At 39.7% G+C, this 27,951-nt stretch overlaps 1 protein-coding gene across 1 annotated transcript in view; it reads left to right on the forward strand.

The window, feature by feature from the left end:
- Positions 1-1,526: 1,526 nt before the first annotated feature.
- The window catches only part of Col21a1 (collagen type XXI alpha 1 chain), a 163,348-nt gene continuing 136,923 nt past the window's right edge, over positions 1,527-27,951 (forward strand). The window contains exon 1 of the mRNA XM_063253813.1: positions 1,527-1,737. The gene's annotated coding sequence lies outside the window, so the exon portion shown is untranslated. The remainder of the gene's footprint in view (positions 1,738-27,951) is intronic.

Genomic DNA, 27,951 nt, shown 5'->3' on the forward strand with positions numbered 1-27,951 from the left:
TCATCCCTTCTTATGACATAATAGTATTCCACTGTAAAGAGACATCACATTGTGCTTATTTGTTCAACAGCTGATGGACATTTGGGTTGTTACCACCTTCGCTTTTATGAAATAATGGTGCTGTGAACATTCGGATAAAAATGCTTGTGTGGATACATTATTCCCCGGTTCTTTGGCTGTGTTTTGGGAGTGAGGTTGCTAGATCCTACGATAAGTAACCCTATTTAACAATTTAAGAAATGGCCGAACTGTTTCCCAAGATTGCTGACCCATTTTTACAATCCCACTAAGAATGTGCCAGCTCCAATAATCCTTGCTAACACCTCTGTTTTGTCTGTTACCTCTGTTTTAGCCGTCCAGTGAGTATGATTGTGCCTGCTCCTTATTTTCTAATTTGTATTTCCCTCGCTGGTGCTGAACACCTTTCATGTGCTAATTGACTATTGTGGATCTCCTTTGGAGAAATCCGTTGCCTGCCTTTAGTTGAATTGCCTTTTTATTGTTGAGTTCTAAGAATTCTTTATGCATTCTGGATGTGTTTTGCAAATATTTTCATCCAGCCTCTGGGCTGTCTTGCTTGAAGCAAAAAATTTTAAGTTTTGATGAAGTCCATCTCACTTTAATTGTTTGCACTTTTGGTGTCCCATCTCAGTGTCTTTTGCCAAATCCTGGGTAGTTTACTTCCATGATATTTGCATAACAATGAACTTAACATGAAGAAGTGAATGAGGATATGCAGCAAGTGAATTCTGAGATGTTTGCATCTGACAAACCGAGGGAGACTCAGTTCCTGCAGGAAGGCAATCCTTTTTTAAAAATTTTTTTTAGTTATTGATTTTTGGAAGGCATTTCTTTGGGAAGGGTTCGCCACGCTGAGAAATTTTGCACACCTGTGTCCATCCAGCGTGTACCTTGCACCGCCTGCCTATCAGGTGCTGTGATAGGTGGGGACAACTTGCACTGCGGACCTTCCCTTGAGCTGGACGTGAGAGGCACGAAAGACTGGGACTAGAACTTCGGAGAGCAACGGTGACCAGGCTTGGAGAGGGTGGGGCGGAGCTGCGAACAGCTGTCGGGTTTTGTCTGCACTGGGCATGCGGGAAAAGCCAGAGAAACTGACTTGTGAGCAGAGACCTGAACAGCCTGTAGCTGTGCTGAGGTTCTGGACGGGGTAAGGGGCTGCAGCAACACTGCATGGGGCGCGCACTCAGGGCGCCCAAGGAGGGGCCTGGAGGCCGCTGGGGGTCGGGGCCGAGGACAGGTGGGTCCTGCAGGTGTCCCAGCCTTGATGCGAAGTCCTTGTCAGCGCGCCCCGGTTCTTTGTCCCAGGCGGTCTCCGCGTCCCAGCTTTCCCTTAGCTCTGGGGTTTTGCACCGCACGCATCAGGTTGCTCTGCAGGCAGCTGTTGAAGGAAGGCGCCGGCCGCAGCACCCAGACCCCGGCCGGGTCCCCCTCCGCGTCCTCGTCGCGCGGCTCCTCCTGCTGCGGCGCTCGTCCTCCCCGCCCCATCCCCGCAGGCCCCGCCCCGGCCGCCCAGCTCAGTCGCCTTCGCGCCAGTTCTGGTCCCCCGGGAAACCCCAGCTGGTCGGTCAGGTCTGCAACTCTGGCTTTTGCTCGGGCGGAGGCGCGGCCTCCCTAGGCTCCACCTACTGCCGCGGACTCCTCTCCACCCCGCGTGGCCCGGCCGGGTCTGCCCTGCACTGCCCCAGAGTGAGCAGAGGAGCGCAGAGGCCACAGGTGAGCGGCGCTGGGCTCAGGACGTGGGGAGCCGGGACGGCGTCTCCCTGCGCGGGTGCGGGGCGCAGGGTCCGGGCGGCCCTCTCGTCTGTCCACTCGCGACCCCGAAAGCGCGGGACCTGGACGCGAGGGCAGTGCAGCGCGGCTCCTTCTTGGGAGCTTCCCGCGCTCGCGCGTTCCTGGGGTGAGGACGGCTGGGCTTGCGGCCGGGGGCGCGAGCTCTGGGGCAGCACCGGCCAGCTACCCGGAGCCTGGCTGCTGCTCGGCACCGCGGGGTCTCGGGCGGGACCCGAACGCCGAGCCCGGGCGGCTGCGGTTCCAGCGCAGCTGCACGAGGAGCTCTGGTCCGGTTCGGGGAGCACAGACACCTGTGGGCCCCGCCGGGGGAGCTGGCGGTCTTCCAGCCTGGGATGCTTATCAAGAGGTTTGCCAGGCACACTAATGAACTTCCGCGGACTTCGGGGACTAAAAGGTAGAGACCTAACTATCATTTATAGCAGCTTTTACACCGAATTTTTGCTTTGTTTCTGTGGTAGAGATTAAGAATTGTTCTCTTCTAAAACTTGAAATAGAACCAAGCAAAAAATATACGTGAATCTCCTGTAACACATGAATTTTGACCCTTGCTAACATCCTGCTGCATGACCATTGACATCTGTACGGATTAGAGGATGCGTAGGCAGAACTTGTCTTCGCCCTGACGCGGTCCTGTGTTTAGGGGCTTCATGCCAACTCCCCCAAATGAAAGGAAATTCATCACTGCGAGTCTCTGGATTATTGGAGTGGATTCCTCTCCTGCCCCTAATGGAGATCTCTAATTTTAAAAATTTCACCTAAAAACATTCCAATTGTTTCCAAGCAATTCGTACCAAAATAAAATGATTTTGCAAATGGGTTTAAATGGATTAGAAAATCTCACGCTGGATAAAGGAATGTAGGGTGGGCACAGCACGTGTGTGAGTGCAGAGCTGGATGTTATGGATGCTTTCTGTGCGCGGAGCGTTTACCTCCCACGCTGCTCTTCGCTTGGCGGGTTTGTGACTGAGGTGTGCGGACCTGCAGGCTCAACCCAGTTTGTGTTAAGAGCACGGGGAGGGGGCGGGGATGCGGGCAGGGGCCTGGGGGCTTGCTTTGCTGCAGACTTAGTTTCAGGATCTGCTGTTCTGCTTCTGTGGGCTCTTGGACAGTTTCTTAACTTTTTTTCTGTCTGTACACTGGGGATGGTGGTAGTGTAATGCTTATCTCATAGTTTTTACGTTGTTGTCACACAGTTCTAGAAGTAATGCTTCTAAAGTGTCTTCAATAAATCAAATATTTGTTAGCTTGAAATATGCAAAATATGCATGCACACAAACCCCAAAACCAAAAGCAGAAATCTAACATCCAAATACCAAAATGAAAAATTTGTCGATGCGTAATCAAATTTTGTGTCTCTATGCTAATTTCATTTGTATACCTGAAAGTTTTTCCTTTGTGCCACAATGTGATCATATAAACACCCTCAGATTATCTGCATACTGTTATTTTATTCTTTTTATGAAACTTCCTAGAACAAATATTTAGTAGATTAACTACAGCTCAATGAGCCTAGTGTTTTTCTACTCACTGTGAGGAAAGATTCCACCTTCTGGTGGGGTTTGCAACTTACTAACATTCACATTTTAATAGTCTTACAATCTGGCTCTGTAGAATACCATTCTTTATGAAAGAAAAGTCAGTGGATCAGAGAGCATATTAAAGTGGCATGGCATCAACTCCAAAGAACCAGTGGATAAGTATTACTTGGTTTAGGCTCTTGACAGACAATAAATGAAAACTTATCCAGTTACATTAAAGTTTGTTCAACAAAGCAATATGAGAACACAGAGCAAGAACAAGTCCAAACTGGCAAAAAGTGTAGGTGAGGTAATTTAAGAGTTCTTTTTTTCCTTTATTGCAAAAATTTCAAAGTGCTTTTACTATGTAGGCAGAAAGTCAATTCCTTTTACATTATTTGATTGGAACTGATGATTCTCTTAGGAACAAATAATTCTAATGACACTGGCCTTAAAGTTAATCTCAGTTATTTTTAATTTAAAAAAGTTGAATATTTGATTTCACAGAGTGACTTCTTATGACTTATCTTGCATCTTTAAAGGCAAACTTGTTTATGTCCAAACATTTGTGATTTCTAGAAGACTAGCTATGAGGCAAGTTCTATCATATAAATATCTTAGTAACTTCTATTCAGGGAATCCAGTCTTCATTAGAATACTTTAAAAAATTACAATTTAAATGTCATAAACATGCCCACTCATACACAATACCAAAAAAACAAAATCAGAACCTAACCTTCAATATTAAACTGAAAATGTGTCAAATGGAATTGAATGGAATTAGAATAGAGTGTTATTAATTTACATGTAATCACAACTCATCGTAAGTAGGATAGTCTCTTTGAAGTAGGATATTCTCTTTGGCTTACTATGAAATGATTTAAAAATAGGAAGATTAGAGGCACATCTCTGGTGGAAAAATGAAGGCATGTGAGAACAAAAACTGTCAGTAATCAAATTCTGTGTTCTGAATAATTTAACTAAAGAGAGAAGAGATTCATGTGGTGTCACAATTCAGGTGACAAATTTGGCAGTGCTGCTTGCAGTGAGTGGACAGTTACAAATAATCACTATTGCCATGCCTCTGGGTGGCCTGTGATTCGCTATGGTGGGAACAAGGCCCAGAGCAGAAACTAAGAAGCCAGCCTAACCACAGTTGAGTCACATGATTGGACTCATGTGGGAAGGTTTTGATAAATATTCACTCACATTCATTTTCTAGCCTCTGGTTCCACTGTGGACATTTTTAATATTAAAACCAATCTTGAAACTCTTGTGGGTAAATCACAGGAAATGGATACATGTTTTCACTTTGTATTTATGATCTTTGGATATAGAATATTTTTTCAGCATGCAATATTAACTCTTTAACTTGATTCATGATCATTTTTATGAGACAAAATTGAAATGTTTATTTCTGACATGTGATTCAGTCTCATATGAAGAAAATTAACCTGCATGCTGAGTTCCCCATTTTTCTCCAGAGACTCATGGTTAAAGTCACACTGTGATGAGACTGTCCAGTCGTGAATTCTGGCCCTATCACTTATCAGTGGTTTGCACTTGCGCAAGTTCTCTGATGCGGTTATACTGCCTGAGTTGCTGTGGGGAGTAGATGAGTTCACACACATACAGCTCTTAGAAGAACACTGGCTTGCTCGGGGGATATGTTTAACACATGTCTGCTGTTATTTCACACTGGGAAGTCAGTGAGTGGTTTAAGCTGATGCGTCCCTTTTGTTTTTTCCTTTGAATCTTTAAAAAAATTTATTTTTTATTTTTTATTTTTAGCGGTACCAGGGATCAAACTCAGACCTCGTGCTTGCCAGGCAGGCGCTTATGCCACTGAGCTAAATCCCCAGCCTTTTCCTTTGAATCTTGGATCCTAAATGTAACTAGTAATTAAGGAAGGCCATATATATGAACCCATGTTTACTTCATGGATTTTATATTTTTGCTTGCGAGAGAATTTGTTTCCGGAATTAATGACCTATTTTAAGATTCTCAGAAAGTAAGACAGTACTTTGCACAGCACTGCTCAGGATATGGAGTGATGCCACAGCTCTGGGCAGGGGTGGCACCTTGGCCCGCCTGCTGTAATCCACTCTCCCTGCTCAGCTGTGCACAGGTCACTTGGGACCCCTGCAAGAGACTTTTCTGTGTTGGAGTGCTTTGGAATTTATTGTGAAAAGCAGGAACCATTTGTTGTGTATCAAAAGACCCTTAACATGATTGCTTATTAATTCTATGCATGAGTTTCCTTTGTATTCATAGAATTTTATTTTCATTTCAGTTATTTATTTTTTTGGTAGTGGGGATCAAATTCATGACCTCGTGTTTGCTAGGCAAGCACTTACGCCACTGAGCTAAATCCCTGGCTATTTTTTTTTTTATTTTAAAGAGAATAAAACCAAGCAAAATAAAACAGAATGAAGCCAATCAAAGCTAACACAGTGTAAGTGATGCGGGATTTCAAAACAAAATAATAGGGAATCAACAATGGCTACCATAATATATCTTGTTATCTTTGAAATAGCTGCCCATTCATCAGATATAAAAAACCAAATAAGACAAAAGAGAATAAAACCAAACCAAATTAAACAATGAAAATGATATATGCCTTTATAACAAGATAAAAGGGAATTAACAATACCTAGCACCTTCAGGAGCAGATGCTATCTTGAGTTTTGTTACCATTTAAATGGATTATCAGACTTCCAGTTTTAGGCCTGTAAAGTCAATGAAGCACTCAACACCATAAACATTAAGTTGTATTTTACTTCAGTAGCTATCATCTCAGCCTGTGTTTCTCCAGAACGGCCAGGTGCTTATGGTGGGGAGGAGGTATGAGATCTTGGCTTTTTGTTTCCCTGCCCATGTGCTGGAAGGGGCTGGCATCTTGTTTTCCTCTGTGGCCCACACCTGGCACTAACTCACAGGAAGTGGCTGGCTTCTTGTTCTCCTCCCCACAACCCTTGAATGGTGCTGTCTCCCAAGAAGTGGCTGGCTTCCTGTTCTCCTCCCTGCGGCCCACAAAGAATTTCACCTATACATAGAATTTTAGAAACATAAACAGAGATGTTTAGCTTGTGTAAAATAAGTGAGGAAAGAGAGGCTTGAAGATATCAATATCATTCTTAGCTGATGGCTCATGAACAGTTACTGGCAGCGCTGAATAACAGCTTCCATTTCCTGTGTTCTATCAGGTACATTTTTCATTCAGTTATATTATCTTGAAATATCAGATCATGTTGAAAGAGGCACATACTTTACAATAGAGTGCTTTTAAGGATGCTATTGTTTTGTTTTATTTTTATTTAATTTTTCTGTTTGGTACCAAGAATCAAACTCAAAAACCTTGTGTTTACCATGCAGGCACTACCTGCATGTTACTACCGTTGTTCCTCTTTAATTTCAGGAATTTTAAAAGACTTCCTTACTTAAAAAGAAGGAATAGTTTTCCTACTCTGTATGTGTTGTCCTTTCAATTGTCCAATTTAGCTTCTTCCCTTTGTTGTTTCTTTAGCACTTTGGTTTTTACTAATGAAACATTCAGAGATATCCGAGAATTTCAGAGAATGTTGGCGATTTTCCAAGTCCAAGTTCGGTGACTCCTGGGAGTCTTGCCAGCTACTTATATTTGGCTCAGTACTAAGCTTTTGTGTTGACTTGTCTTATTTTGATCCAGGTCTTATATATTATTACAGTACTGTGTTCCTATTAATTATTTGTTTGTATTGGTATTCATATCAAGAAGAAAAGATTAAGCACAAAGAAATTTGCTTTTTTGAATGCCAAAGTGAAAAGGTATTCTTACAATTTTCCAGCTTAACAGGAAGTTTCCTTCCCTGAAAAGTTCTTTCCAAATGTAGTTTAAATTTTTATTATGTAAATAGCAAACAAGAATATTCAAAACAATGTGCTTTGTTTTCAAATCTGTGGATGATTCAATGGATTGAAATAATTGAATCTACACTTAAAATTTTAAATCTTCTTCTGTATGCGTTTTGCTGCTTTGTTGGAGGCAAGAGTTTGACTCCTCTTGCAGAGTGTGGTAGGCAGCATACCCAGGAGACAGGGTGTGAGGACACGCTGGGGAGATTCTCCTGGAAGCACCTAGTCATTCACCAGATGGGCATTTTCGTTCTTAAATGGAAAACTCTCTCAAATTTACTATGTAAAGATAACATTTGATAAATATGTTGAGTTGAACAATGTAACAGGCAAAATAGTGCTGATTTAAGTTTTGACTAATCAAGCATAGCATGACGTCTCATTTAATTTCTCCTCCCACCACTGTGACTCCACTTAACACAATGCCATCTGGCAGCCTTTGGAATGGTCCTGTATTATTCAAACTGGTATCTTGACAGGAAGTAAGAGATTATGCAGACAAAGTGTGGTGGAAAAGAGAATCATACAGGACTCGAAAAATGTAGGCAACTCTCCTCCTTCCTGTACAAAGTCGTTTTCTCCTTAGGCATTCTGCCTTTTGATCATGTTATAGCTCTTTTAATTTCTTTCTCTGTTGAAGTCACTTTTTAGGTAGCTCCTATGGGCTGACATTTGGGAGAGAAATATTGAGAAACAGTGTGAAGCAGGGATGATCTGTGTCTTAGCTTGGGCTGCTAAACAAACCCTAGAGCAGGGGTGGCTCAAATAACAGAATTGACTTCTCAGAGTTCTGGAAACTGGAAATTCCACGACCAAGATGTTGGTCTCTTTAGGTTCCTGGCAAGGGCTCACCTCTGGGCTTGAAACAGAAGTCTTTTCACGTGTGCTCAAGGGCAGAGTAAGCAATCTCTTTCCTTTCTCTTCATGGGAAGGAGGACACTACCTGTCTTGCTGGCTCCACTGTTGTGATCCAATTACCTTCTAAAAATCTCACCTCTAATTACTGTCACATTGGGTGTCACAGCTTCACTGTGTGAATTTGAGGGCGTGAGGCATATTTTAGCCAAAGCTGTCTTAACTAGAGTGGTGCAGGCAGAATTTCTACTTTGATTCTTGTGAGGAGAGAGCAGGGCTGAAAACAAAAGCTGAGATGCAGAGTTTCTTCATAGATGGAGGCACATGGAACCTAATTCAAAGTCTGGTGTAGTTAGAGACAGTAAACACTGAGTGTGTAGTGTGAGCCAGTACCTGATCTAAATTATATGTCATTTCCACATTAACATGTGGGTGACCATATTAATGTTAATGTAGCAAACACTTCATAAGCTATTACTCCTAAGAACGCCCTTGACCAGCAAATATTTTCTCATCATGGTCTGCCAGCAGCTTCCTGAAAAGTTAGCAGCTGGACAGGTGTTGATGGTAAGGTTTCTTTCACTGTGTTATTTGCATATTGTGCTAGTCAGCTTTTTGTTACTGTGACAAAACTCCTGTGAAATGCAATTTAAAGGAGGAAAAGTTTGCCATGGCTTGTGTTTTGAGAGGTTTCAGTCCACGGTCAGCTGGCTCCATTGCTTTCAGGCCCAAGGTGAGGTAGAAACATCATAGTGGAGGGGTGTGGTGGAGAGAAGCTTCTAGGGAGGAGGCAGGCAGGGACAAAGGGACAAGATATCAGATACTGCACAGCCAGCTGGGATACGTACCACGACCCACTCCCTCTATCTAGCTGGCTCCCTTCCAGGTTTGAACTCAACAACAAATTAATCTATTAACGACCAGCACCCTTTGATCCAGTCACTTCCTAAAAGCCCATCAGCTGTCAGTAGTGGGATTTTTCATATCCAAACCATGACATATATTTTTCTCTTGTCTTGGTTAGAAGAAGCCATCCAAGAGCATGCAAAGAATTACATCTTAAAAGAATCTGTTCAGAGTTTAAGTCATTGTCCAGTAGGCTAGCCTTTAAGAAACTAGTCTACGGAGGAAATACAGAATTGACTTATTTCTAAGATTTCTGTTAATATGTTTTACTGTTATTTGTGTTGTTAATAGAATACCTGAGACTGGGTTTTCTATGAAGAACCAAAATTTATTTTCTTCCAGTTCTGGAGGCTGGAAACTCCCAGGTTCAGGTGGCATCAGATTTGGTTGTATAGAATAGGCTGCTGTCCACATCCATGATGGTGCCCTATTCATGCACCCCATGGAGGGGAGAGGTGCAGTGCCTGACCTGGTGAAAGGTGGGAGGTACACTTGTATGAAAGCCATGTGGAACCATTCAGAGGATCTCAATCCTGGTGAGCAGGGAGCCTCCTCTCTACCTGCGTCCTGTAGGTGCTGCCTGTTAGTAAGGACACACAGGAACACCTGACACTTGGAGGGAACATCTTTAAAGCATGGCAGACTATTTCTCTTTAAAATTCTTTTCTGATTGTTAGCACATGTTCTTTCTACATAATGACTGTGTTCCTCGTGATAGTTGATGTGTATGTCATACATCTTACGTTTGCTCCCCTTGCCCTCTCCATCTCTAGTCCCCTTTTTGTTTGCAGAGGATCTATCTCTCTATTTTGTAATATCTTTTATTTTATTCTTTCAGTCATATATACCTCGGGTTTCTCACCTAAGAAACCATGTGATATTTGTGCTTCTTCGTCTAATTTATTTTGCTTAATATGATAGTCTCAAAGTGCATATAGTTTTCTACAAACAACTCAACTTTATCCTTTATGGCTAAATATTGTTTCCTTGTGTGTCTATTATATCTTCTTTGTTCATTCATCTACTAATGGATGTATAGGCCTTTCCCCAAAATGTAACTATTATAAGGTGTACTGTTATAAATATGGATATGCATTTATTATTGTAATATGGTATATTTCACTACTTTGGGAAGATACCTAGAAGGGAAATAGTTGGGTTGAGTGAATGTATTTTTAGCTTTTTGAGGAGTCTCTATGCTGGTTAGTGGTTATGCTAGTTTACATTGTTGTCAACAACATTAAAGGGTTCCTTTTTCCCTGTAACCACTCCAGCATTTGTTATTACTGGGTTTGTTGTTAATGGCCATTCTTTCTAGCATAAGATGGAATCTCAGTGTTATTTTCATTTGAATTTCTCCTATGATCAGTTAAATTGAACATTTTTTTTTCATGTGTTTCTTGGCCATTTGTTTTTCTTCTTAGAAGTGTATGTTCATTTCAGTTGCCACCAGTTTTTGATTGGGTCTTTTATTTCTTGGGGGTAATTTTTTTTTAGTTCTTTATTATGTTCTAGATATTAGTCTCATCTGCTGTAGGAATAGCTGGAAATTTTTTTTTTTTGTTTATTTTTGTAGTTTGTTTTTCACTCTACTGTTCAGAAACTTTTTAATTTGATATAATTTCAGTTGGTTGATTCTCTATTCTTTATTGTATAGTTGTGATTCTGTTCAAAAAGTCCTTACCTGTGCTTCTGTGTTAAAGAGTTTTATCTATTTTCTCTTCTAGTGGATAAAGTGTTTGTGTTTTGATCTTCAGTTCTTTGATCCATTTTGATTTTAGTACACGGTGAAAGATACAAGTACAGACTCTAGCAGCATGTTTTTTGTATTTATGAAATATAGATGTTATATGAAAGATGAGTAGTGAAATAATACATCTTTTTCTTTCAAGAAATTTATATACTGTATTATATGATGCCTAAAACAGTTTGTCTTTGGTTCCATGTAGGAATTAATTGGTCTTTTCAACACTTTAAAAAAAATCCTGATTATGAATTATGTTTTTTTAGAGGAAAACATGTTTATATGTGTAATCAAATTATATTTTTGAGCTTTAAATTGCATGTTTCCCAAAATGTTAACAGTTATGTTTGTGTGGTAAGATGATAGACTTTTCCCCCTATTTTTTTCTTTTCTTTAGCCCTTAATTCCGATAGATTAATTTTATAACACAAAATGAATACATAATTACCTGTTTTCTAGTTAGAAACATTTGGAATTTGAAGTCTCTACAAATGACTGTCTAAAGCCTGTAATTATTTCATGTTTCTCTAATTCATAGAGAGTATGTGTAGTACCTGATGTTCATTTAACTGCAAAATACAAATACTAAAATCTGGCTAAAATGAAGCAACTTTTTTTAAAAACAGAAAATAATGGTTAGTTCTTGAGAGTACAGAAATGTTAGTTAGCCTATCACACTGAGGCCAAACACTGCTCGTGAGGTACACAAGTAATATTTGACCTTTTGAAGATTAATTTACTATCCAGTGAGAAATCATAGGAACTACTGCATAGTACAGTCATATTTAAATAAAATAATACATATAAATCCATCACACGATGCCTAGCAAACAATAAGTACTCAAGCTCAAATTAGTTACTGTTGTAAATATTAATATGTTCCCTACTTCTAAGCTTCTTCTTACTTATATTTGGATACTTACCTTTTGGAAGGTATCTTCAGGCAAGAATACTGTTCATAAGACCTGGGTCGTGGAGCAGATACAAGTACAGGTTTCTGCCACTGCCTGCCTCTTCTGAAGCTGGCAGTGGACTTGCATCTCTCTCTCTCTCTCTCTCTCTCTCTCTCTCTCTCTCTCTCCCTCTTTGGTACCAAAGCTTGAAATTATGACCTTGTGCTTGCCAAGCAGGCGCTTATGCCACTGAGATAAATCCTTGACCCTGGACTGATATCTCTAATAAAGATTTTTGAGACTCACTTCCTGTGAGTGCTGATTGTTGAGCATACTGATTCTGAAGTATGTGAGGCTGTCAGCTCCTGCCACGTGGGATGGTTCCAGAAGATCACTGCAGCTGTTTGACGGAGTTGAAGGTAGCCTCAAGTGTTTTATACAGCTGTAGGTGGTGTATCATGAGCTGACTGTAGTAATCTTTTGTTCAAGGTCATAATAATTCATGTCTCAAATTTATGAAAATTAGAAGACAGCCTTTTGAGCTGGTACATGCCTTAGTTTCAGAGTCCATGGTCTCCTTAGCCAGGTGCCCTCATACTCCTGCTGCCCAGGCCTGGGTGCATTTCTATAGCTTATGCATTAATTCATCCACTCAGTAAGTATTTGTTCAGCCTTTTCCATTGGTAATAAGTCTTGGTTTTTTTTCTTTCTCTTATGCCAGTGTCTCCCACAGATGCCCTGGGATGTCATGGTGGGTTACCATACCATGAGGCTCCTAACTCAAATCAACTGCTGTTGATAGCAAAGTATTTTGAGGAGGTTGCTGATTGCCTTTGCACCTCTTGATGTGAAGGAGTCTGTGGTCTGATCTGTGGTCTCTTTATATCTCTGTGAGGTCTGGATATGTACTGTACATAAACTTCTACATAGTTTTTAGGCTAAGCATGAATTCTGTTACCAAAAAGCCATGGCAAACTGACTTGAGTTCACTGAGGACTCAGCAGAAGTAGAGACATGGAAGCACTAGGAAAATCAGAGTCAGTTATGTTTGTACTATGCATCTCAGAACATTGAAAAAAGTGTTAATATTTTTCACCTCTGATTCATTCTAAGTTAGTTAATGAAATGAATGTTTTGCTAGTTAACTAAGTAGAATGCTTCAGGCCATTTGTGCATCTGTGTTTCCTTAACTGTGTCTCTAACTATTTTTAATTTTAGCTGGGTAGTGAAATTTTGTTTTAGACAGTTTTTGGTCAGAGCTAATGTTATTAAATACAATGCTTCAGTAATTCAATAAGTTTAAGCATTTTACATGTTTGTACACCATTTGGGATGTGGCTGTTAAGTTGAATTCCAAGCCTCCCTTCCAATATCCTGACATATTTTTGAGCTTTGGGCCTAAAACAGCATAACTAGGATTAGAAAAGCAATTGTAATTTCAAAATTTTCAAACTTGATTTAAGTACTACTGAATTAGATGGAAAATAAATCTGTAAGTTTTTGCTTTTTCCATTATTCCTTTCTACCTCAAAAGGTAAGCACTACTTATAAAAAGAAAATTTCCTTCTCCTTTCTTTCATTGTCTTATAACTGCAAATCCATGGAGAGGCAAGTCTGTTTCCCCAAGAGAGCATCCTCAGGCAACGTGCTTATGGAGAGCAAGCTTTCCAACTTGGGCTGTATTAGTAGCACTTTGCTCCTGTCATTGTAGATTCAGAGAAGTTCAAGCTTTGACTTTTTTTCTTTCACAGTCTTTCAACTCCTGAGATTTTTGTTTTCTTAGGATATGAATTGGTATGTTCTAAGGGAAAAGGAGAAAGGACAAGGATATATTTTATTATCCACAAAGACTAAAAAGCCAGTCTTATTTTTCTTAATCACTGCTCTTATTTGGAAGTTAGGAAGTTGTTAATGTTTTCATCTCAAACGTTCCCCAGAACTCTCATGTGGAGCTTTTGGACTGTGACTGGATTGTGGGATGCTGTACTCACAAGTGGTTTAGTTTGTTGATGAGTTCCTCTCCTGGATGTGCTTCCAAGGAGTGTGGTCTGGGCAGAAGAGGCGTTGTGACCTGGAAGAGTGCACTCTTGCCAGGCTCCTCCCTTTTCTCTGTGCTTTCTGGGCTCCTTGATTTGGACTGCTGTCTTCCACCGCAGCCTCCCACCATGTTGTTTATGTCTTGAAGACATCTGACCACATGGACTGAGGCCTCTGAAACTAACATCAAAACTAAACCTTGTCTCTTTCTAGTTGTACGTATCTAGTAGTATGTCCTGGGGTGGAAAAATGATTAATACAGAAAATTGATACCAGAGGAGTAGAGTGGTGGCAGGGACTGTGCCTGATGTCTAGAGAGCTTTGGAGATGTAGGCTAGAGAAGCCCTAAATGCTGTAAGCAGAGATTGATGAGTGATTCTGGTCAGACGTTAAGAGACCCAGATGTTGGTAGGAATATGGACTCACCAAGAAAAAGCTGGGTTTATCAGGTTTCAGATGAGATTGAAGACTCTATTGAAAATAAAACTAGGAGCTACTCATGTTTCATTTGGTCAAGAATTTGTCCACATTTGCCCATGTCCTGAGCATTTGTGGGAGACTGAATTTAAAAGTGGTGGACAAATTAATCTGATGGGGAGAATTTCAAAGTAGCCCCACATTTAGGTTGTGGCATACTGCTGGTTGCTTGTAGACAGATCCAATTAGGTGTGAAAAGCAGAAGTGGGAGATGTGAAAAATTTACAGTTTAAATAGTGATGAAGTTGTGACAGTAGCAGGTGTTGGTGAAATGATTATTGCTGTTATAAAGATATCAAGTACCCTAGTATGGTAGCATACGCCTCTAATTTTTGCAGCCTTGGAGGCAGAGGCAGGAGGACCACAATTTTCAACCCAGCCTGACAATTTCACAATGCAGTGAGACTTTGTTTCAAAATGAAAAGTAAAAAAAGGAATTGGACATGTAGCTCAGTGTGAGGGCCCTGGTTTCAATCCTGAGTGTACTTCCCCTCCAAGAAAGTACACCAGCACAAGAGAAAAGATGCTTTGAGATTATCTCCTAAATTAGCCAGACCACACCCACTGTAAGCTCAGGAGTGTAAAAAGTAAACTCCTTTGAAAGCTTTGAAAAGAGAGCACAGGGAGCTCTGCTTACTCAGGACCACCTAGAGAACTATATTGTCAAGTTCAGCAATGTAGTCACCTGGTGGCCACTATAGCGATGGTCCAAGTGGCCCTGGCTACTGCTTGAGATGATGACAGACCTTGATATTGTTCATGTGATGCTGGTTTCATAAGCAACAGATTGTGAGTTATAGGGTCATGGAGACATCCACTCAGCTATCAAAGGGAGACCTGAGAGGCAGAGTGGTGTGCTACTGAGAGGGCAATTAATGAAGTTCTGATTGTATAGTTAAAGGTGCACACAGTGGAGACCCTTCTAACAATATGGAGTATCTGCTAAGAAAAGATACAGGCAGTGAGTGTAGCCATCCCCAGAGAGACCCCATGTGCACTCCACCAAGGAAGCCACAGGACAGGACTGCTTAATGCTTTGGAGCTCATGTTTTACATACCTTGGGAGCAGAACATAAAGTTACAGGATTCATTGTTTTGTTCTTGCTGTGGTCTCACTCTTTCCCCTCCCCTCCCCACCTTTGAGAGTGGGAGTGCTTGCCCTGTGCCACTGCGTACTGTAAATATTTAACTGTCTCTCTTGGTTTTCACTAGGGCCCACAGCTAAGAATGGCACATAGGAACCTCCAAAAAAACTGTCTCTGTATATTTCACCAATTTCACATCAAAATACTGATAGAAAACATTGAATATATGTAAAACAAGAGAATCAGGGAATCAGAAACTTTAATTTTAGTAGCTACTAAGTCATTAGTAGGTTGAGTATGACCCTAGGTTGCTTAACTATAGTAATGAGATGTACCATTTCGAATAAAATTCTTATGAAGCAAAATCATACTGCTGGTAACTAAGCTCTAAATGGTCTGATATGCAGGGTCAGCATTGTGGAATACATCTGTTTTTGTTATGATTAGTTTCAGGGAGTTATTTGGCTTGAGAAGCTTCTGGAAACATGGTTCATTTGGACAAATGGTTCAGGTTAGACATACATTCTTGTGCATATATGTCATAGAGCTGGAAAGTATCTTACAAATAATTGAATAATTGTTTGAAATGCAAATATTGTTTATTCTGATAATAGTTGATGTGTCAGGTTTTCCCTGTTAACCCACCTTGTGGGCACACTGTCCAGTTCTAACGATGGGAAACTAAGTTTTATGGGCGCTCCCCATCTATTAAAAACTTTTTCCTTAAGTAAAATCAAAAATTTCCTCCCTGGAGTTTCCAGGCTTTGGATCTAATTCTGTACTCTGGGAATGACAGGAAAAAGCTTAGTTTCTTTTCTGTGTGGCAGTTTTGACTTTGTTTGAAGACAGTCAATATCTTTTCCCCAGGGGAGCATCATATCCTAAAACTACTCTTTTTGTTTTTTTGAGATAGTTTGGAGTTATATCTGCAGTCCAGTCAGATTTCCCTATGCACATTCAGTTTTGATTCTTTTTGATAAGAGCTGTGGGTGTACAGCAGTGGTATTGCAATGGGATAGCTCATGTGTAGGTCCCTTAGTACCAAGGGGAGAAAGAGAAAGGGAGACAGAAAGGGATTAAGGGAGAAAGTGAGGGGAGAAGGAAAGACAGGGCCAGATGGAGAGAGAAAGAGAAAGAGAATGAGAAAGAGAGAGACAGAGAGAGAGAGAGAGAGAGAGAGAGAGAGAGAGAGAGAGAGAGAGACAGAGGGAGAGAGGCAGAGAGGTGTTTTACAATAAAAGTGGCCCGAGGTGTAGGTAGCTTAGTGGTGAGGGGCTGGTGTTGCATGTGAGGCCCCAGCCTCAATCCCCAGTACCAGCAAGGGAAGAGTCAGTTTGATGTAGCTTTGGTGCTTAGGAAGTGTAATGCTTAGTAGCTATTTTTGTGAGTTCTGTAAGTGCTCACAAACAGCAGAAAAGGTTAGAACAATTAATTAGCAGTCAGGAAGTCCAGAGCATGGAGCCAGCACCCTGGGCGCAGGCAGCCCCAGTGGGAGCTCTCCTGACAACACTGGTCCAGTGGCAGTTCACCCAGCACACACCTTGCTCTGTTGACCTACTGGTTTGTAGCTTTGTGGAGGGCTACACTGTATGCTCTTGATATTCAGAGCTGTTTCTCTTCCCTTTTTGCCTTGTTTCTTCTTGCACATAGAGATTACAGTATACTACATTTCTGTAAGTTTATAGAAACTACCTAATAATAACGTGTTGAAGGAAAGTTTTGAACTAGGGGGCTTGCTATGACTTGCCTGCTGGTGACAGAGTGTTTTGTAGGGGGAGAAATAGGAGATCAGTTCTTGCTGGAACAGAATCCATGATGGAAGCCAGGGAGGATGTTGCTTCCTGCAGGAGAGGGCCTGCACGTGCACTGAGAGTGCACCTGTCCATAGGATGCCTGAAAAGAAATGATGGAAATGGAGTGGCCCGTCAAAAGAAAAGACAGCTTTCAAGAAATGAATGTGAAAACTCATGAGAAGAGAGGAAAGGGAAGAGAAGGGGAAGTAGAAAGAATGAAGACGTGTTATGTATATGGACTTATTCCCTGTGAGAAATGTAATCAGTATGCACTGTGAACTGGTACCAATAAAGAATTTAAATAAAAAAGTATGATTCTCTTGGAGGGAGAGGGAGAAAATTGCTGTGTGGATGAGAGAGGGCAGTGACTTGGTTCATGGTAGGCAGGTGAGCATTTTCATTGGTGACAGGGATGGAAGTGCAGTTTCATTACACTTTAGAAAGTATCAGTGATGAACTTTTGAAGCCATAAGAGTTATATAATAATTTTTGGTAAGTCTGCTCAGTGCAATAAAGTAGAAAATGTCTAGAGGGGAAGATGTGAGCATAGAAACTTGGCCCTTCTGCCAGTAATAGTGAACTGTGGGATCAAATTGAATAAGAAATTTGGTTTAGCACAGTTCTGGGTGCAGATGATGGGTTCACTGAGGAGGGACACCCACCTGAGTGTGGGAGGCACCAACCAAAGGGCTCAGAGTCTGGAATAAAAAGGGAAGGACGAAAGTCCTGCCTGTGCTGTTTGGAGGAGCTGCATGTTACCTGTGGATGTGTGTCTTCAGGATTTTGTTCAGACCCTTTAGCCACCTCATAGGAATTGCCTCAGGACTCTGCAGCTAGTGCCAGGCCTTTGACTGTTACCTGCGCATACCTCTGTCTGTGCACAGAGGGACCCTCTTCCCTCCCCCATGGCTGACCTTGCAGGCGGCCTGGCATCCCACCTCATCAGTCTGTGTGTATGCATGTGTGTCTCACATCAAAGCTGTTCCTCTAGCGAACACTGAAATATTGTCCTCCTAATTACCGTTACAGTTTCGGTATTCTAAAATAATCCTTGACTTAAAGAAAATACCTTCATTTAGCATTGAAAACTTTTCCTTTGCTACTATTTGCTGCTATCATTATTTCCCCACTTCATTTAGCTGTTCCTTCTGAAGATTCTTTTTGAATATTTTGTAAAGTATGTCTTCCTGCGTGGTAAGCCTGGTGGAAATCTTCAACATGATCTTCCATCCAGCTGCTCCCCTCATCTGCGTTAAGGGGAGTTTAGTTTTCAGTCTTCCAAGACATGGATTGATTCTTTTTTATGCATCAGTATGTTGTTGGATCACTAAATATGGTAATTACATTAAGGTTAATTGTCTACTATTACAACTCTGTTAATGTGTGGGTATTAGTTTCCATATTTGCTGAGCTTCAGTCTTCCTCTGTGTTGCTGGTTTTCAGTGAATATTTGTTCACTCATTTGTATGCCCATTTTTGTGGCTGAAGTTTCACATTTCACACTGTGTAGCTGTCACTGGCTGTGGTGACTGTGGAGCGGGGCAGTGCCTGGTTGCCTTCTCTTCCAACTTGGCTGAAGTATTGTTTTTTCAGTCCAGTTTAAGCCCCTAAATTTATAGCTTCCCTTGTATACAAATGGAAGGAGTCACACAAAGTCTGATAAACTGTTCTTTTTCCTTACTTGTATAAAACAGTTATTTTTCCAGTCCAGAGCATCTACCACTGTCGTGGTACTTTTCTTCCTCTTTATGCATCCTTTTTTTTCCAGACTTGAGTAATGTTCTTCTGACCTTCCCTTCAGTGCAGCCAAGCCAATCATGAAGGTATTGCATGTTGTCTGACAAAGTTCAAAAGCATCTGCCATTGAAGAAAAGAACAAAAAGTCATTTTTATGTCTGCTTCATTATTTCTGGCATGAAGTGATCTTTTTTGTTCAAGTACTATGTGCACAGTCATAATTGTTCCTTTGAACTGGGTAATGCGACTCTGGAGACGTTTGTAGCTTCTTCTGAGAAGCGTTTGGATGATGGAGTAAAATAAGAGCATATCCTTTTGGATAAAGTCTGCATATTGAAATTCTGAGTCTGCACTTGGCACTTGCTTGAGAAATGTCAGTTTCCCAGAATGAACAAAATCCAGTGCAGCTGTTTCTGTTTTAACTCACTGAATGTGAAAGTCTACTTAAGAGATTATAATCAACCATCCAAGTATAAGCGTTTCCTACTTCATGAGTTTATCTTGTTGTAGAAGGTAAATTGAACACCAGTAATATCACCTTGAATTTGTATGCCATGATCCTTTTCAGCACTCTTTTATGCAAAAATTTTAGTAAATATCTACATATATATATATATATATATATATATATATATAATTTTGAGATATGGTCTCACTATGTAGTTCAGGCTGATCCTGAACTCACTAGGTAGCCCAGGCTGACCTTTAACTCACAGCAATTCTTCTGCTTCAGCTTCCTGAGTGCTAGGATTACAGATGTGCACTACCATGCCTGGCCATTTAATAAATATTTAATGATATTTTATCAATGTCTGTAGCTCAGGGTCTTTATCACAATAGTCTAACAGAACAGAGAATTGAAAACAATAAATTCATTTTGCAAAATAATCTTTAAAAACTGTTGTCATTTTCTAAGATGTGGGCTAGCGTATTTATAAACTAGAAGGTTTTATAAGTCTTTTGTATTCATGTTTCCTGGGATACTTTTATTAGTCACTCAGAAGTACAGTCCTATCAGTTTCTAGGATGCCAGGTGTTATTTCTCACTTACAAAAATGCGACATATTTCCCGACCAACTGTATGTATTCCACTTGACAGCAATTAAGAATGTTATAATAGTTCTGTTTTGCACATTACACTTGACAGCCAAAATTTGACTGTGGGATTTGTTTATTAAATTTGTTATGAGTCGAGAATAAACTGAAATAGGTTAAGAAATTTTACATTTCAGGATGCAAAACTACATTGTGAAGATATGTTTGCATCATGCCTATTGTTTGTTTAAAAGGAGATTTTTCATGAAATTATTTTTTGACTTCATAATGTAGCAATAAAAAACTCATGAAAGAATGAATTAATGTTGTATATGTCTTTGAGCTTGTTTGAATGTAATAGAATGTTTCAGTTTATAATCTTGTTTATAAATGTTAATTTCTACAAAATTCGTATGTTAGATCTAGTATCTCTAGTAGTTACTAACTTTGTATTTAAGATCATACGTGATAGGACAATGCTCAAGAGAGTGGGATTGGCGCTTTTGGGAATGGAGTGATGCTGAAGTTCACTTGGCTTCTCACTCCGGGCTTTATGGCAGGGACAGCACAGCTTTTGGGCTTCAGCTTTCATTTTGTGTAGCTCAGGTTTGCAGTGCATGATGATCCCACTGCTTGTGGACGGTGGACGCGTGCACAGAGCACATCTTCATTCTGTTTTCACCTCCACCCCTCCATCCTTCTGCCCTCTCTCCATCTCTCAATCCCTTTCCCTTTCAGAAAGATCTATCTCCCTAATTCTTACCATCTTTTATTTTGCTCTTTGTTTATATTTTGGACTCCTCATAGAGAGAAACCATATGAATTTGAACATGTGAGTCTGATTTTCTTCACTTGATGGGATGGGCTCAAGGTGAACTCATTTTCCTATGAATAACTCTTACCATATTGCTGCGCTGTCTCTGCAGTCTGATGCAGCCCGAGACACAGGCAGCCTTGCTCCTGGGACTATATTCTCAGATCTCTTCTTCCCGTACCTTGCTGAATAACACCAGGAAGTGACACATCACTTTTAAACTGAGTGGAATCCTTCCTTAGTTAACAGATGCAGGGTGTTCGTCATTGTTCCAGAGCTTCCTTTTCTGTAGTAAAAAATTGCACACTAGTGTTTTTAAGGATGGCCTTTTTGTTTTCTATTCTTTTAAAAATGGTTAGTCATGGTTAGGTTTTATTTGGTTCCCTTGAATGTCAGGATGGTAGATTATATCGGTCCACATTGACTTTTTCCTCAGGAAGACTCATCTGGCATCCATAGTAAAGAGCAGTGAAGTCATCCGGGAGGTAAAAGATTGTTCCATGGGGCAGTTTTGTTATTTTTGGATGTTTAGCAAGGAGTGTGTAGGTTGTGTGTGTGCTTTGTTTTGGTGCTGGCAATTGAACTTAGGACCATATGCATGCTCAACGCATACTGTACAATGGAGGTACAGCCCTGACCTATAGCAAGCTATATTTACATTTGTAGTAAATATTTAATGGTATTGTTAGGGCCTGTAATTTGAGGTATTTATCTTGCTAGTCTAGCAGAGAAGACAGACAAAGCCTGGCTTTTGAATTGGCAGGATGATAAAGCACAAGTTAGTAAAAGCACAGTGGTGTATTTGAGAATAAGACTGGAAACACTGAAGTCAGTTGAAACAGCTGCATTTACATAAGCAATGGTGGACATTTTACATGAACGATACAGAAAGAGTGAAGATGAATTCATTTTAAAAATGAGAAATTTGAAATAGCATTGAAAAACAGTCTGTGGCAAACAATTAGATAAAACATATTTTGCAATTGAATATGGTTTTGAATATTCAATTTGCAATCAAATGTAGCATTGTTAATCCTTAAATATTAAAGTCTCATTAAGCCTGATAAAAATTATCACCTAACAAAATGTGATGGCAATATAAAGTATTAAATTTATATTACATTTATTCTGTTCAAGGATGCCATTTAAATTGATACAGGAATGTATTGATTCCTAGAAGGACTATGTATTGAGGCCTTATAGAATTAATGAAAACCTGTTTGGAAACTTGACGTTTTTTCTTTTGAGAGAAAATAATGGCATTCTTAGAAGCTGAAAGATGCTAACATTAAAATTGCGTTACATTTTTCAGCTGATTTATTTAATGAGTATGATGTTAAAACAGTAAAATCTGACTCAAACATTTGAGATTGGTACCCCAAGAATGACAGCATCCCCATCTTTCATGGTAGTCATAGGACACTGGACTAGAAGAGTCTAATACTAAAATTATGGAGATTTACTTGAGGCTACCATAAACAATGGCTTTGAAATTACTTTTTTTATAAGAACCACAGGGAGAAACAAATTTTAATTGTGATGTATTTATGTTTTTTGGTTCTATTTCATGATATACACATGTAGCATGTTGAAATTTTTCCTGCCATTCCATTCTATTAAACTATATTCAGTATAACACACTAAACTCTTTTTACAGTCCTCTAAGGAGTCACAAGTACCATTTTTTAAAACATTGCCATTACCATCCCTTTATAGTTTTGTTTTTGTTTTTGGTTGCTGGTGGCGAAAGGGGCATGAATTTGTAGTAATATGTAACCTTATTAGTTCTCCTTGACATCTATTCCTGTTATGTGGTAGGATCACATCTTCTGGCCCCAGCTACATATCTGGGCTGGCTTTCAGCGTAGAACTCCAGAGCTCTCTGCCATTCCATGGCAATGTACTTCTCAGACTCTACCTAAAGTGAAGGGTTGAGTGGAGCCTTTAGCAAGCTCATAGTGGAGCAGACTTTCAGATATATTTGTTATTCAGTGTAAGCTAACATCTTAAGACTGGTAAAGGGTAACTAAATTATGAGTTCTGCTGGTTGTGGAGTCTTCTCGAAATATGAATTGTGATTTAAAAATGTGGTGAACATTTATACTTTTAAAAAGATGTATTATAGTAGAAGACACATTGCTGTTAATCTTTCTCAAAATACTCTCTCTTGCTTAGAACAGACTTATCCCATTGTTCTTATACTGCTAGAGATTTTTTATTCAATATCAAGAGATTAAGGTGCAGTTTTTAGTGCCCAAAGGCAAATAGTAAGTTACAGCAGTATCTGTATCCTTGTACTCTGCTTTGCATCCGTTGCATTTGCCTTTTCTGGACCTGGTTCCTAATGAGTCTGTATGTTTAGCTGCCCAAGGAAACATTTTTGAACTACATACGTCATATGAAACTTACTTTATTTATTTATTTATTTTTGTCATTTTGAGATGGGGTTTCACTATGCAGTTCAGGCTGATCTTGAACACACTTTGTAGCACAGGCTGACTCAAACTCAGAACAGTCCTCCTGCCTCAGCCTTCCAAATGCTGGGATCACAGGCATGCACCACCATCCCTGGTCAAAACTTAAAATTTTAGCAACTCGAGAAGTTTAGTTTGGTGGTGCATGTCTTCCATCCCAGCACTCAGGAAGCTAAGTCAGGAGGATTGTTTCCAATTTGAGACCAGCCTGGTCTACAAAGTGAACTGAAAGCCAGCCTGAACTGCATAATGACACTCTGTCTCTAACAAAACAGTTTACTTTTATTTTGTCTCCATCCTCCAGCTAACAAATTTGTTTTTTGTTTTGAATTCCTTCTGTCAGTGCAAGACATTACTAGAGCTCTCTGATGTCAGTGGCGATACCTGTTGTTCCCAGACCACCTCTCCTAGCATACATTTTGCCTGTTCCCACTCTCGTTTCCATCCTGTGTGGGTTGGCTCATCACTCCAGACATGCTCTCTGAGCTCCTCTCACATTTTAAAAATTTCAAGCACTGCCAAATCCTGTTTCCCTGTTCTCTTAAGATCATCAAACAAGTCCCTGATTCTTCTTTATATTACAGGTCAACCTCCTCCTTGGAACATTGCCCATGTCCTGTCTGCTGGGCAGGATGAGGAATTTGTTCCTTTCCTCTGCCTTCGCACCTGCACATGTTCCATTAGCAGCTGTGCTCACGTATCTTTCCACCAAAACTTACACACTTGTGGAGGGCATCATTAGGCCTTTCTAGCTTTGCATCTGCAGTGCTTAGTAGTTTGTCTGGAGTGTAGGAGATAGGCATAAATACTGTTGAATGAATGGATGAGTAGACAATAGAGGTAAAATAGTTTTTCGAATATAGACTTTCACCTCTTGAAAACTTTTTATCTCTCACAATCCCAAACACCTAACACAACATATATTCCTATTATTAAAACTAGCTATCAAAACAAGATCTCAAATTCACTCACTTGGAAGTGTAGTAATTGATACATGTTTGTGTCTCCCAAGGGAGCTTTCCCTTGGGAAAATAGAATTCTTAAACCAAAGAAAGTGATCTTTCTTGATGGAAGTTCAGGTTTAATAAGCATATGGGATTAGTTTTAACTGGGGGCCACAGGGCTGGGCTTAAATATTGTTCTGTGCTCAGTTAATAGCGTATAGGCTTTGCCTAACTATGACACTCATATTCCGTGCTTCTGGCTCACTGAGTGTGCCTGCACATCACATCACACAGCCCATTCAGTTTTGTCCCTTTACACAGCAAAGACCCTGTGCACTTTACATCTGATAGACATCTGCGCACAGAAGGCGCAGCTGCCAAGAGCTACAGTTTCCTGGTCCATCCCAGTGATGCTGAGCCAAGGCCTCCACACCAGCACTGCCGCATTCTGGATTCTGGATCTGCAGCTACACTCTGTTTTTAGTTACTGAGAAAGTCACCCCTTAGTTCCTTTGTCATCGCTATAGTCTTAAGAAAGAACCTGGGTGACTGAGAGCCTGTTATGTTCTCCACGACAGTGACAGACGCCACCCTGCCTCCTATCTACTGTTTAAATGTCTCCCAGGAAAGATGTGATCAAGACTAATGGTGTCATTTTCACTGCCATAGCAACTAACTCCTGCTACTGTAATTTAGTTCTGTCACCTTGCTCTATTCTTTGTGGAAGTGAAGAGCATATATATTTATATAAACCAAAATGTTGCAGATAGCAAACAGTACCTTGAATCATAAAAGCAAACCCAGACACCACCGCCGCCACCACCACCACCACAACCCAAATAACTCAAGATAAATGAAGTTAGGAAGCTGGGGCTTTCTGAGGCCAGTGTGACTCAAAGCTGACCTGCTGTTGGCATTTGCCTCAAAGAGAAGGCTCACTTGCAGTTGTGTTGTTTTCATTCCCAAGTTCCCCTGTGAATTCTGTCCTGAAAAGTCAGATAACTCTGATATGATGGAAGAGCTGGTTTATTTTCTATTGTTTTGTCTCATAAGGCTCTAACATAGTTTGTGGTAGTTACCTTTTCTCTTTGGCATTGCAAAGGACATATATCTCTTGAAAGGTAGAATAACAAACAGATGGATCTTTGTGCATTAAATAATGGAAGTTTTATAAAATGATTTCTCGATTTAGTTTCTAGAAGGGAATTATATAACATGTCCCTCTTTCCAGGCAAGAAAGCAAAGTGACATTGTATAAACCTGACCTAAAAAGCCACCTTTTAGGCATTCGAGTATGCCTTAGAGTTAGTTATTCTTCAATGACACATCAATTAACCATTTGCAGTATTTTAATGTTAAGCTTAAAATGGAAAAATCAGCACATTCAGGTTCTTTAAGCAATTATGCTGATTTGTATTCTGTGGATTCTTGGGAAAAATATTTGAGATATGCTGAAGAAAGATAGCACAAAGCCATAGGCATAATACTGATTGTAACTTTTATAAAATGCACAGCAAGCTGTGTTAAGTATTAATATATTTAAAAGTGAATGACTGTAAATATGTTTAAATTTTCCAAATTGTTTCCTGTGATTCATATTTGTAGTGCATCTTTTCTTCTGTAAGTCTTTCTTTGAAATGATACTTTCTTGCCAAGTTCTCACCAGGATTTTTTCTACTGTAGTTTGTTTCCTTTTTATGGAGCATCTGCAAATGTGCATCTTCCAGGGAAAGCCTAAGAATTCACCAAGTGGCAACCATTAAAGGCTGGCGATGCAGATCTTCATTGCAACCACTGCAGCTCATGGCTTTCTTTACACCAGTCACTGTAGGATCCCTGTCCACAAGCAGAGGACAGGCTGCTCAAGACTGTCATGCTTCCTTCCTGACCAATGGGTCATGGCCACTGCAGAGAGAGTTCAGAAGTGTAGAGTCGCTTGTCCCTCAGCTGCAGGTTTTGCAATTGTGGTGATGTTAGGTGTCCATTGACTTCCTGAGAGCTGATGATCTCACAATGATTTAAGAGATGCTTGTCTAGCACAGCCGAAGTCATTTGTTTTAATAGAAGCTTTACTGTAACTTTCATAATATTAAAGAAATATGAAATATTTAGAATTCTGTAGGGAGAAATTTAAAATTTGTGGTTTTGAAAGAATTGGTGGGATGTAAGCTAATTTTGTGATCATTTTTAGACTTTTGGGAAAAGAGAAATCTTTTTCTGACATTTTTTTCCCTTGAAGGGCCAGAAGTTTGGTTTTATCTCCCAGGTATAACTGACTTATGTTTGTATTAGTTTTATGTTATAATTTACACTGTATGGTGCCTTTCTCTGGAATATTGCTGTTCTTCATGGCCATTAGTTTAGACAAAGGCAGTGGTAAAGTAGAAAAGTGATTGGTGTGATTTGGTTAGCTTGTTATGATAGTCAAGTAGTACTTGTTAAATAATAGAGTACTTTCCAACTGTACTGTTTCAATATAATTAATCCAACTGAAACCTAATAATGCCATTGTTTTCATCATTTTTATGTGCTTTTTTCTATATTGAACTTGGTAAAATAGACCACTGTCAGGAAAACAGCAGCCCACAGTGTCATTGTTTTTATGTTTTGATTCAGCCACATTTGCTGATTTTAGAAGTATATCTTTTTTATAAGTGTTGAACATGATTTTTAAAAACTTTGCCTCCATGTTCCAAAAAACAGATTAAGACTTAAATAGCAATCACTTGTTGACATATGTATATTGATATTAAAATGGAAAGTACTGTCAGCTTATTTTTGTTTTAATTATGCGTTATGCAGAGTATAAACTATAACATGATATTGCTGATGAACAGTGTGATTAAGTAATGAAATTCAGTATCACATGGTGATCTATGCTCTTGATTTAGGAAATAATTATTGTGTGTATGCTAATTTTATGTCAAGATCTGTGAGGAGTCCGAGAATTTACTGTGCTTGCAATCTAACAAGTTAATTGGTCAGTTTCATGAAACACTGGCAGCCAAGAGACTCTTGGGTCAGAGACAAAAAACATTATTACTCACGGCCTAGCAGATAGCACGGACTTTATGTTGGCAACTTTCCACACTCTCCTGGGGTAGATATGGAGGGACCCAGGAGGGTGCTGCCTACCAGTGGGTTTGTGTCACAGCTGAGGAACTCTGAGTCAACAATCCCTATTCTTGTAAAAACTCTGTTTGGACTGGAGGAGAAAGCCAGCATTATTGCACTGGTTAGGAAACAGATCTGAGGTCTATACAATGTCTTTTCACATCCCTGGGAAGACAGTCTGCAGCATAAGATGCTACAAAATGTGCAGAAAAACCACACAGAATTATCCTTCAACACCTTGCAGCAGAAAACTCAAATAAAATGTGAAGTTTTAATTAGTATTGCATCTCATTTAATTTAGTTTCCAGGAGGAAAAAATCTTTTGTTTTGATTGTGCAGATGAACCATGGTACATTTTGTTATACTGCAATAGCTAATGATATTATATTCTAAGGCATCTTTGATGTGAAGATAGTTTATGTGAATGTGTTTGAAATCAATACTACATTGAAAAATTTTTATGGTGTTTTAAATTGCAATTATTTATTTATAATGAAAAATCTGTGTAATAACTATAAGAAGCCATGTGTTTTGCCAATATATAAAGAAAATTGCACAAACTATGTACCTAAATTTGTAGAATTTAATATAATGTTTTACTTTGTAAAATTAATGATACATTTATTTGGAAAAACAGAGACATTTCAGTGAATTATATTACTCAATGGAGAATACTGCTTATGACATAAATAAAATATTAAATAAGAAAGGACAGGTATTTCCTTTCATAGTGGAAGAACATTTTTCCTGTTTAATAGAAAGGCAAATATCAAGACAACAAGGAAGCAAAGAATACAGAAAATGCACCATAGTATTG

This window comes from Cavia porcellus, unplaced genomic scaffold (assembly GCF_034190915.1).
Source record: "Cavia porcellus strain 051 isolate PalLab524CR breed Dunkin Hartley unplaced genomic scaffold, mCavPor4.1 scaffold_7, whole genome shotgun sequence".
In the NCBI taxonomy this organism is placed as follows: domain Eukaryota; kingdom Metazoa; phylum Chordata; class Mammalia; order Rodentia; family Caviidae; genus Cavia; species Cavia porcellus.